The 11,721-nt window shown below is 37.6% G+C and overlaps 1 protein-coding gene across 17 annotated transcripts in view; it reads right to left on the bottom strand.

The window, feature by feature from the left end:
- LCOR (ligand dependent nuclear receptor corepressor) overlaps positions 1–11,721 on the bottom strand; it is a 133,599-nt gene that overhangs the window by 15,336 nt on the left and 106,542 nt on the right. The gene's annotated exons all lie outside the window — the stretch shown is intronic.

Below are 11,721 nucleotides of genomic sequence, written 5' to 3'. Positions count from 1 at the left end.
TCTGGGAGACACTGGACAGCAGTCTACCCGTTACCAGTTGTGTGACTTTGGCCAAAACGCTGAACCATTTTAGATCTTAGTAGAGCACCTGCCCCATCGACCACTTAAGACAGTTGCAAAAGAAAACCTACAAAGTTTATACAAATACCAGTTACCATTATTGTTAGCCAATCACATTAAACATGCTTCAGTGAAAATAACTCAGAGACCAGAAATGTACATTAATACTTGCTTACAACCCCACAAAGTGGATTTTCTAGACAATCAAAGTTTATCCTTCAAGCAAAAAACATTAAAAATTTTAAGTATTTTTGGTGGAAGTCTTTAAAAAATGGTCTCTTCCTCTGAACATAATTTATTCTTTCTTAATGACTCAAGGGTCATTACCATGTACACTAATATTGAAGCTTGGCTATTATTTTTATTATGCTGAACTGAAATATATTGATAGCTTTGGGAGCCACTCAAGTAGGTAAATCTACTGCTTAAATACAAAAAAAGTCAGGTGGCAGTCTGTATTTTATTAAAAATCTTTCTTCTGCCTGGCTTCCAAAGATCAGCTATGTTTAGCGTCTCGTTTTTACCTTTAGTTGAATACTTCTGCTCACTAGCTGAGAATCCAAATCTCAAGTGCTAGACTGGTACCTTACGTGAAAACAAACAAGCTCTGAATGAAGGCTAGAGGAAGAGTTTTGTAAGTAAACCACATAGATTTCTCGACAACTTCAACTGCTCAGAATCCTTTATTTCTGTTTTTGGCTCTTGGATGTGTTCCTGATATTTCTGAGACAGGTAGCTACAAATAAGTGGGATAGTAACAGCCTTTTCAATGTATCAAAGAATATATCCTAAGTACATTTTAGCAATACAAGAAAGGGGGGGAAAAGTTGACAAAGATCTATGAGAAGGATTAAGAAATATCTTGGCATCTTATTGTAGAAAAGAATGAGGAGATAAATGGTAAAGTCTGTGAAAATCTTCTGGAACTGTTTCAAGCCTGTGGCAGTGCTCTGGAAGCAGGATTTGTGTTCGGAGTTAACAACATGCCTTGAGATTCTTGAAATCAAGGAGTGTGTGCCCAATAAAAGAACAGAGTGCTCTCAAGAAAAACTGAGGAGGCACTTTCTTCTAAAGCGATGCTCAGAGAGAATAAAAAACTGAATAACGATTAATCTACAGATGATACTTAACTTCCTTTATGGTTGTGAAACTTGGATCTCCTGCTATCCCACATGTCTCAATAGTTTAATAGTGATTTAATATTTTATTTACCCCTGACTGATGTAAGATCTTCCAAATTAGCTCTGAAGCACTGACCATGGCAATGTGGCTAGTCCTCAGGGACAAATTAGACAACCAGCCACCTGGTGGTGTTAGCTATGTCTCAGCACTATGGCAGGTGGAAGTGGTGTCTTCACAACGAAGGCATACTGGAGACACATGGTTAGTACCCACTTAACTCTAACCTGGAACAATGCAGTACAGCATGTGGAGGCTGAAAAACAGCATCAGTGAGGTGGACACAGACCATCCCAACCCTAAAAGGCATTTACAACAGTGGTTTGGGATGCTCAGGAGATGAGCAAACATTAAAACTGTAAATGGCAACCTTGCTTGTGAGGAAGAGACATCAACAAAGGGTCATTTTGTGTGTGCCTTCCTGGTAAAAAGGATCAGGGACAATGTACTGGTAAACCACAGGTCACCAGAGGAAGCAGGAGGGATCCTTGGCCACCTCAAAACTATCATCCTAGAGTGACTGTATCCTTTCCTGAAATTTGAAGCTACAGTGGTTTGTAAAATTCTTTGGCAATGATAGGGGTCTTGTGCATTTACCCCACAATTTGTATCTGTTACTGACTTAGTCTTGTCTTTGTCTTAGCTTTCCACGAAGATGTAAAGTACTTGCGTGTAGGTAGGGGTAACATTTCATGTTTTTCTGTTTTCTCTTAGCAAAAAAAGAAGGGGAGGGAAAGGGAGCATCAAGGATGCTTCCTGGGTTTTCATTGTGAGCAGCACCGTTTAGTGAGATAGGAACACAGAAAACAAAGCTGGCAACTGCTGACTGTAAGGCTTTATGTGTCTGAAGAGTTCTGTTCTGTACGCACTGAGCTGAAATGTTTGTATGTAAGATTCTGAATCTGTCTGGTAGGCAACCAGGGACACAGAGGTATGTGCCCACCACGAGCTTCACCTGAATCTGAGAACCTTCACATTAATACCAACCTTTGTCCAAGTGTCATTGAATGGGCCCTGTTATAATACCTAACTTTACAACTATAGTAATAAAATTACTTTTGACTGTGCTGCTAAATTACCCAGCTTCCTACCTTATTTGACTTTCTCTGGAAACTTCTTCAATAAAATCTATGTTTAGTTTTCTTTTCATATCTCTCAACTATTTTGTTTTAAAAACTAACATCAACTTTCTGAAGTTTAATTCTATTATTCTTTTGGAATATTCTGGATGCTGGCCAGCTTTGCCTGAATTTTAAATAGCTGGTCTCTACCTTTGCTTCTATTCAATTCTTCCCATAGTCTCAGGCCTTCAATAGAGCCTAAATACAGCATCTGCCCTGATTACTTTTTAAAGAGTAAATAAGGAAATCAGAGAGGGCTGAGTTTCTGTCCTACAGACTACTCATGCAAACCCGACCTAAGCAGAAGCACTATGTTTTATTATTAGTTCAGTGATTATAGCTGACATCATAGTATGCCCATCACATCTGACTATATTATATTAGAGTTTTAAAATAACAGTAAGTCATCACAGATTTTGAAATCACTTGCTTGACTTCACATTTCTTCTGTTCAACAACAGGACACTAAGAGTTAAATCAATTTTTCATCAGTCAGAAACACTTCACCACTACCGCGAAAGAGCAGTGAGATCCTAGGGCCTGGTAAATGGAAAGGAGGGCTATAGAAGAGGACAACTACCGGGATTAGCGCTGAGTTCCTCTACTTACTGAGAAATGGCCTGTGTGACCTTGAACACTGTCTTTTTACGCCCAATTCAATGCCTAATTCTTAAGGGCGTGGCAGAAGGATAAGATAATATTCATAAAAACTTTGAAACGCACAGTTTAAGAATGATGTGTTGTTTCACAATCTTATCTTTAATGATTTACTCAATGGTATTTTTCTAGATCAGAGATTAGACAGAGCTGAATTTGCCTACTTTGTCAATACCACCACACTTAAATTTACAAAGGATAACATTCCAGTGGTTAATATAAATGGTGGATGGTCCAGGCCTAGGTTCTTTTAGGGTAAAAGGTCAAATAAACAAGAGATGTGGCAGAGAGCTGAAATGACAATTTTAAGAGTCTAGAATGTGGAACTGAGGGATTCAGGTAGTCTCTCAGTATCTGCTCTAGAACTACCAATGGCAAAGGCAACATCATTGATGACCAAAATATGTTCTTTTTGACTGAAAAAAAGACCAAAAGGGAGAATGAATGATGTCTGGATGAGAACTAATCTTAAAAGGAGAAAAAGATAATCCCAGGAAACCAGAAGGGGAGAGAAAGCTTGAGACAACAGTTTAGACTGAGTGACCAAACAGTCAAGAGCTGTAAATAAAGTTGGCTCGATTTTTCTTTAAATACAAGAGAACACCAAAATGCACTGCTAGCCCTGCTTAAAGAGTTGTAATTTTTGCCAGACCATAGTCTGAAATTATGTTTCCTAATTCTTTACTTCTAGTTCTTTAAGCACTGAAAATATAAGGATGTTCAAGGGCCTGGATAAGTCTGCTTACAAGTATTCATCCTTTACTGGGAAGTGCATCTACCTCTGGCTATTTCACACTGTGTACCTTCCATACCTGGATACGGGGATACACTAAGGTTTATGACAAAATTGTGTGTGCTTCTGTGTGTAGTGAAAATAAGCATGGAGTATGGAGGTCTTTTTCACTATTCAAAAGGCCATGTACAGTTGTATGTGTAAACTACTGAACAATCAAATTTTCTTTCCCAGAACTGAACCAGGAGAAAAAGTAAAAGGGTAATTAATAAGCCTGGTGTGCTGCAGTCCTTGGGGTTGCAAAGAGTCAGACATGACTAAGCGACTGAACTGAAGCAAGAAACAGTAAAAGTGGTAAGTGAGAAATAAAGTTCTTAAGGTCACAGAAAGTGGCCTCTTAAAATGAGGCAGCTTAATACCTGATTTCCAGGTGGGTGAAATCCTATGAAAGTAAAAGACATTTACTCCTTGGAAGGAAAGTTATGATCAGCCTAGACAGCATATTAAAAAGCAGAGACATTACTTAGCCAACGAAGGTCCGTCTAGTCAAGGTTATGGTTTTTCCAGTAATCACGTATGGATGTGAGAGTTGGACTATGAAGAAAGCTGAGCACCGAAGAATTGATGCTTTTGAACTGTGGTGTTGGAGAAGACTCTTGAGAGTCCCTTGGACTGCAAGGAGATCCAACCAGTCCATCCTAAAGGAGATCAGTCCTGAACATTCATTAGAAGGACTGATGTTGACGCTGAAACTCCAATACTTTAGCCACCTGATGAGAAGAGCTGACTCACTTGAAAAGACCCTGATGCTGGCAAAGATTGAAGGCGGGAGGAGACAGGGACGACAGAGGATGAGATGGTTGGATGGCATCACTGACTCAATGGACATGAGTTTGAGTGGACTCTGGGAGTTGGTGATGGACAGGGAGGCCTGGCGCCCTGCAGAGTCGGACACAACTGAGCGACTGAACTGAAATCCTAATTATCTAAATTTGGACTTAGAATTTAGATGGATTTAGACAGAAAATGATTTCAAAATTGGCGTTAAAGAGAGATCAGAATGGTGGGGGATGGTGTGTGTGTTGGGTGAGGGGTCAAATCCAAGATGTATCTGTGTCTCTTCACCCTGTAGGAGTACTCAGAGAGTCACTCTTGCTGATGCCAACACGGCATCTTGCTCAGGTGTGGAGTGGACGAATAGTTGAGAACTACTGATTTAAAACAAGACATGCAATCCCGTTCTGACAGCTAAGTTTACTGTGTTCTTAACCAAGTTTACTAAAAACAGGGCAGAACAGAGGCTCAAAACATTATGAATACTGTAAACTAGGGAAAAGAAGTGATTCAAAGAGTGGTTACTGGATAGTTTTCTAGTTTTTCTGTATCTCAGGGTTTAATAAAAGGCTATTATTTGGGGGTACATATATGATATTAATAGGAGCAGTTTAAGGCTTATATATCTTTTATGTCCTGTAAATTCAGCCAGATTGTCAACTTTATTACAATAAAAAATATAATTATCAAGGAGATCCTCACGTTCACTCTTTAACATATTTCACCCTAGAGGCAAATGTACATGGGAAGCCAAAATATGATCAGAAAGTTACACTGGTGAGTCAGAAGCCAGAACAAGGTGTCATTAGCCGCAACAGTCCAATACCTCCGTCTCCTCTCTAGAAATGTAACAGGCTCACACAATAAACAGTTCTACCAAATTACTTACTTCTGAAAAATTTTTATCCGCCATCCCCCTCCACCATATTGATTTTTGTTTCTATAGTCCTAGTTAAGGCTCTGCATGCAAGACTAAATATATTACTAAATACATTACTTTTGTTAGTGAGTGAAGTGAAGTTGCTCAGTTGTGTCCGACTCTTTGCGACCCCGTGGACTGTAGCCCACCAGGCTCCTCCATCCATGGGATCCTCCAGGCAAGAATACTGGAGTGGGGTGCCATTTCCTTCTCCAACTTTTGTTAATTAATATAAACAAAAGAAGGGAGGGGTTCAGTGGCAGTGAAAGGGGACTTTGGACTAGATGGCATTTTAGAAATGATAGTTTCTGGACATAGGGGAAGAAATATCCCTAAATGATATATCTAAATACTCATTTGATGAGAACACAAATCTAAATTATTAATGAGTATTTTAACTACAAATTCTTAGAAGACACTTCAAAATAGACTTCAGAAAATAATACAGTAATTACAGACAAAGAAGACAGATCTCTGCTCAGGGCTGATTTGAACTGAAAGTGTCTGTCCCTAGACTCACGGGGTTACTGAAACCAGATTAAAGAGAGATCTGATCTGAACGGCATACTTGACATTTTAGGTCAGGATACATGAGAGCTTATGACAAGTCAGCAAGTCTGGCCTATTTCTCTCTTTTTTTTTGTCTTTGTATCTGTCAGGTAGGGGATTACAATCTATGTTGTTCTGTGGGGGACATTGCTCTTCAACTCCCTTAAAATGACTAGGACGATGACAGACTAAAAAAATACCATTGTTTAGGCAGAATAGAGAGATGCTCACTCCCCGAGTGAGAGAAAAGGCACTGTGTCACGACGCTCTGTTCAAGGCGGGTGAGGGGAAAGAAACATCTGTCAAGACTCAACAGTGACCGAGAACCCTGTACGGTTTCCCTGGAGTGGAACTGAGAGAAGTCAGTCTAGACAAGATTTCCAGTACTGTTGGAATGTATTTCTTTTTAACACCAATAACCTCTAACAAATCCCGAAACGATCACCTCGCAGGGCAGTGTGTATGCAGAGGGAAGACTAGAGGAGGCATGGGGAGCTGACACACACAGAAAGCAAAAGGACACGACAGAGTCCTGCCGCACAAATGCTTTTCCCTCTGAAGAAATAAAGTGCTAAGTTTTCAACATATATTCCCAGTTTCTTTTTGAGTGAAAGGAAGAGAGGAAGTAGCAGATTACATAAATATCCAAATAAGCAGGTATCTAGTATTTTTGTGATTTTTATGGGATCGTCTGTATCTTAACTTTTCTCATGTTCTCTTGCAGTTCTTTTGTCTCCGTGCCTGAAACCATATAAACCTGTGGTATAATCCTTACAAGTGGCAAGTTCTACTTTTGGTGTCATACAATAAACCACTTAAAATTGACACAATGATGGCACTCCTAAGTATTAACCAATTATGTAAAGGATGTAGACAACTTTGCAAAATGTAAAAGGATTTAAGATTTAAAATGATTCCTAAGGTATCTTATACAAACTTTAGTGTTATTTCTTATTTGTTCACTTCATGACTGCTAGAGGAGGTATATACATTTTAGAATTTAAAGTATAATAAGAAAACTATTCTCAGCTACCATTCTCTGGAGTGTGCTCTTGGAATAAATAGTGCTTTATAAACATCCCTTACCCCATGTTTCTCCAGAAACACTCAAGGCTACTGTCGGAGCTACACTGGAGTGAGGGGAACTATGCAGAATCATCTGTGTATTCAAGGTTTTGTTTAGGAAGGCTGGGAGACAAAATATAAGCAAACATATATGCACATGCACACACGTGTACTCAACTTAGGTACTTAACACTATCCCAATGTTTATTCCTAGTTTTGTTACTTCTCTTGCTTCCAATATACAATCCACTTCATCTATACTGATTCGACCTCCTTTGGCAAACTACACTGTAAGCTCCCTGCAACTAAATCTCCTCATTTTAGAGTTTGCTGTACATCACCAGAACTGCTGTCTTCTTAAAGCCCAAATCTGATCCTGTCACCTTTTCTGCATAAAATTTCAGTCAACTTCCCACTGCTCACAGTCCATTCTCCTTTAGCACCTTCTCCCCGTGCTGTGCTCTACTCTCACAGTTTGTCTCTCTTTCATAAACAGCATTCATGTGGCACGGCAGCTGACATGGCCACATCTTCCAGCAGACTGTGGATCTGTCTACAGGTCCAGGACTTTGGCCTTTTTAACATGGTGGTTTCACTGCCTACAAACTGGGGCTTAGCTCATCTCAGGCATAAGTGATGAATAAACTAACTGAATAAATTACTATGTAGTGAAAATAGTTTTCCTAAGACCTTTTTCAAAGGCCTTTTTCCTTCCTTCCTTTTTCAAAGGAACTAAAAAGGGAAGAGGAAACATTTTGACAATCAGAAAGGAAAAGAAAAAGTTTTCAAAGAAAATGAGTTCAAATCTAATTGACAAGGCAGGGAATGGAAGGGAATTTTGAATGCCAGACAGCAAGAGGATAGGCTCCTACCTGGAGCCACAGAGATTGCTAGTACCAAAAGGAGAAAAAAAAAAGGATGGAAAGGTACGGTTTACATAATGGCTTTAAGAAGAATTAGACTTTCTGATGGAGAAGGAAATGGCAACCCACTCCAGTGTTCTTGCCTGGAGAATCCCAGGGATGGTGGAGCCTGTGGGCTGACATCTATGGGGTCGCACAGAGTCAGACACGACTGAAGCGACTTAGCAGCAGACTTTCTGACTGAAGCCAAGAACAAGAAATAAATGACTCAATACATACGTTCTAGTTTGGATGTGTATGGTAACATATAAGATTCAACAAAACAGTATTTATGTGTATTATGCTATGTTCTCTGATTGGCTTTTCTTCTTTTTAATGTATTTTTAAAATGTTTAGAACTCCCTGATCTTATAATTTACTAGTAAGCTATAACCAGTTGATTAAAGTTTGAAAAGCTGGTTTACACAGACTCACCAATTCCTAGCACCTCACAAGAATCTGCTATCCTGATTATTTTCTTCTTAGTCCATTTCTATCTAGCTAAAATTACACTACTAGGTTTCTCCTGGGGAAAACGTCTCAAGTCATTTTAACAGACACTGAAATGAACGCCTCTAAACTGTGCTAGCTAGGATATGTTTGAAATGCACAGAACTCCCATTCAGCAAGAGTGTAATTAGAATCTCATTAAAAAGGCAGTATACTCCCCAAATTCTTTTATAGGAAAACTAAAGGTCTGATGATTAAACACACAAGCACACACACATCTTCACCATCCCACCTAGCTCTTACACTGTGTTTTTCAAACTACCACCACAAAAAAAGAAAAATCTGCAAATTCAAAGCATGTCAAATTTCAACCTTGAAAATAAAAAAAACTACATATAATGGAAAGGAAGATAAATTCTATGTAACTTTATACTTTTTAAACATCTACTTTCCAAACAACTTTTATTCTATTTAATCTTTGAAAACAAACAAAAAATCATTGGTAGTTTGGTAACATTTCTCTGAAATAGGACAAAGCAATCAGAAAAGCAGCATTTCATGTTTCAACCATTTCTATGTCTCTGATTAAAGTTAAAACAAGTTAAGAGTTAAAACAAGATTGGCTGGACAACGTCCTGGTCTAATACAAACTCACCTGCCTCACATTCAAAGTTTTAATTAATGTAAACAACTTCCTCCACAATGTTCAAACTGATTTTCTCACTCTTTTTACCCCTCACACTAAATTAACTACCAGGTGATTTCTCTAACTCTCATTTTTTGAGCACTTGCAAAAAGCCTGGCATAGTGCTAAGTATTGTACATACAGAATTTTATTTAAGCCTCAAAGCAGATCTCTGAGGTGGGTGGTATAAACCCCTATTACTCAAATGAAAACGGAGGTTCAGAAAGGCTCAGTAACTGTTCAAGACCATGTTCTAAGAAAGTACAAAGGCTAGGATTTTAAGCCAGGCTCATCAAATTCTCTCTCTTAAACTTGAAGTATTCTCCACTCTTCTATGCTCTACCTACTCTTCAAGATTCACCTCTTCCATCACAGAGTCAACAATGCTAATTTCTATTTAACAAAGAAGTTTTAAATACCTCACATTTCTTTACTGGCAATTTCATAATACAGATTAAATTCTCCTCATAAAAAGCAATGTAATTTATTTATTCAACAATGAAACTAAATTAATAGCTGATTTAATTAGTTAAAAGTGAATCTAAAAGGAAATTATAAAATCCTTCACTTTAATTCTAGGTTAAGGGTGCCAAAGTGGTATAAAGATAAGTATAATGGTTTGCAATCATGTTAAGGGCAACTCATTATATGTTAGGAGAGTGGACAAGTCCCCAAAAGACCCCAAGTTCCATGTTTTTCATTTTAAAAATAAAAGATTAGGGTGGAACCAACAGTGTTTAATCAGTGGGTTAATAAAATACCTCCTGTGGTCACAGCAATGTGAATATACACAACACTACTAAATTATACACTTAAAAATGGTTAAAACTAATTTTATGTCTTTTGACAGAATTAGGAAAAAAAAGATTTGCTGAATAAATGAACTTAAAAAATGCAACACCTCCCAAAAAAAACCTCCTGTGTTACAATTTGAAAATATATAACATGTTTGTCTCACTCTTATAAACGGATTCAGGCATCTGTACTGTTAAAAGACTGATTTTGATTGAAACAAATTGCATCCAATGAGCCAAAGAGCTCTTTGCGCTCTAACATTCAAAGCAGAACTAGCCTGCACGCAATAGAAACAAAAATTATGAACATATCAATACTTTAAAATTAATCAGAATAAAAAGTAACTGCTTAAGTTAATTTTTGCAAAAAGATCATCACATTCATAGTTTATAACAAAAATGTAACAAAATGGACTTATTTTAAATAAAAGCCATCTAAAATGATATTCAGACCTATTCTTTTTTCCTTTTTGAAAATGCTGCAATTGCAAAGATAAGACCTAAGGTTTATAAGACCCTAGTATTCAATAAAGGGTTGCTACTGTATTACTCAATATTTGAACAGATACAATTGGTGTATCTGCCTCACATTCAACAGAAAATTGCAGTTTTAATGGGCACAGAGTTTTAAATAGGGCCTAAAAGGCATTCAGGACAGCATTCTCACTTTGCAGATGAAAAAGCAAGTGATCTTTCTAGTATACCAAATTGCAAGAATTTATATTACCAAATAATTCCATATCACTCCATACTGCTGATCAAATAAACTGGCACGAACAGTGCAATTAATATTTTAAAACTACCAGTCAACAACATGCCTATAAAGATTTCATACCTATAGATTTTAATACACTTTCGCTTACTTTCCAAGCTGAACTCTAACCAAATTATGACTTAAAGCACTCATTACATATTCATGTATCTTTTAAAATGTTTCCAGGGGACTTCCCTGGTGGTCCAGTGGTTAAGACTCAGCTCCCACTGCAGGGGGGCAAGGGTTTGATCCCTGGTTGTGGAACTAAGATTCCACGTGCCATGTGCCCAATAAATAAGTAAACAAAGTATTTTTTGAGAAAAAAAAATAAACAAAATAAAAAATGTTTTGAGAACACTTCTTTTCCACTAACCTCTGAAAACAAGCCTGTCTACTCTAGTTACAAACACAGTTTGATACCAACACTACCATTTCTCCCTAAACAGCAAAACATCCAACTTAAAAGGTGAATATGATGAATAAAATTCTCTATTAAATGCTTACCACTTAGAAGCAAATAATGACAAAGTGATAATCGAGTATAAGAACAGCTACCTCTTATGTGACTTTATACATTGCTAAGAAAAGGATTTTCACTCATTTCAGATACAAAATCTAACATCTTATGACTTGGGTTATGTTTTTACATTTGAATACAAGTGTCTGGGGAGAGAAATTCACAGTCCTTGAGGAAAAAATAACTCCACAACTCAGAGAGCAGAGACCATTTTGCACATCATTTCCCTCATGTGATTTCTGATTCCTAAGAGTTCTTGAATTAATTCCAAAGTATCAGCAAAATCAGAGGAGAAAATTTTGGGTTAGAAGAAATAAGTCCTTTTTAAAAATCAGGTCATAATTGAAGAGCTATCAACACGAAGATAGGATCACTAGGATAAGTTCACTGATGAGATGCCAGATTAAAATCCTACCACAACTGACCTGGTCACCAGTTAAAAATGGATAATGACAAGAAACATGTAGCCACAGTTTTGTACAAAGAAATAATACTTAGGTTT

Source organism: Bos indicus, chromosome 26, assembly GCF_029378745.1.
Source record: "Bos indicus isolate NIAB-ARS_2022 breed Sahiwal x Tharparkar chromosome 26, NIAB-ARS_B.indTharparkar_mat_pri_1.0, whole genome shotgun sequence".
Lineage (NCBI taxonomy): Eukaryota > Metazoa > Chordata > Mammalia > Artiodactyla > Bovidae > Bos > Bos indicus.
Note: the sequence above shows the minus strand (reverse complement) of the source record. Positions and strands in the feature narration are given on the sequence as shown.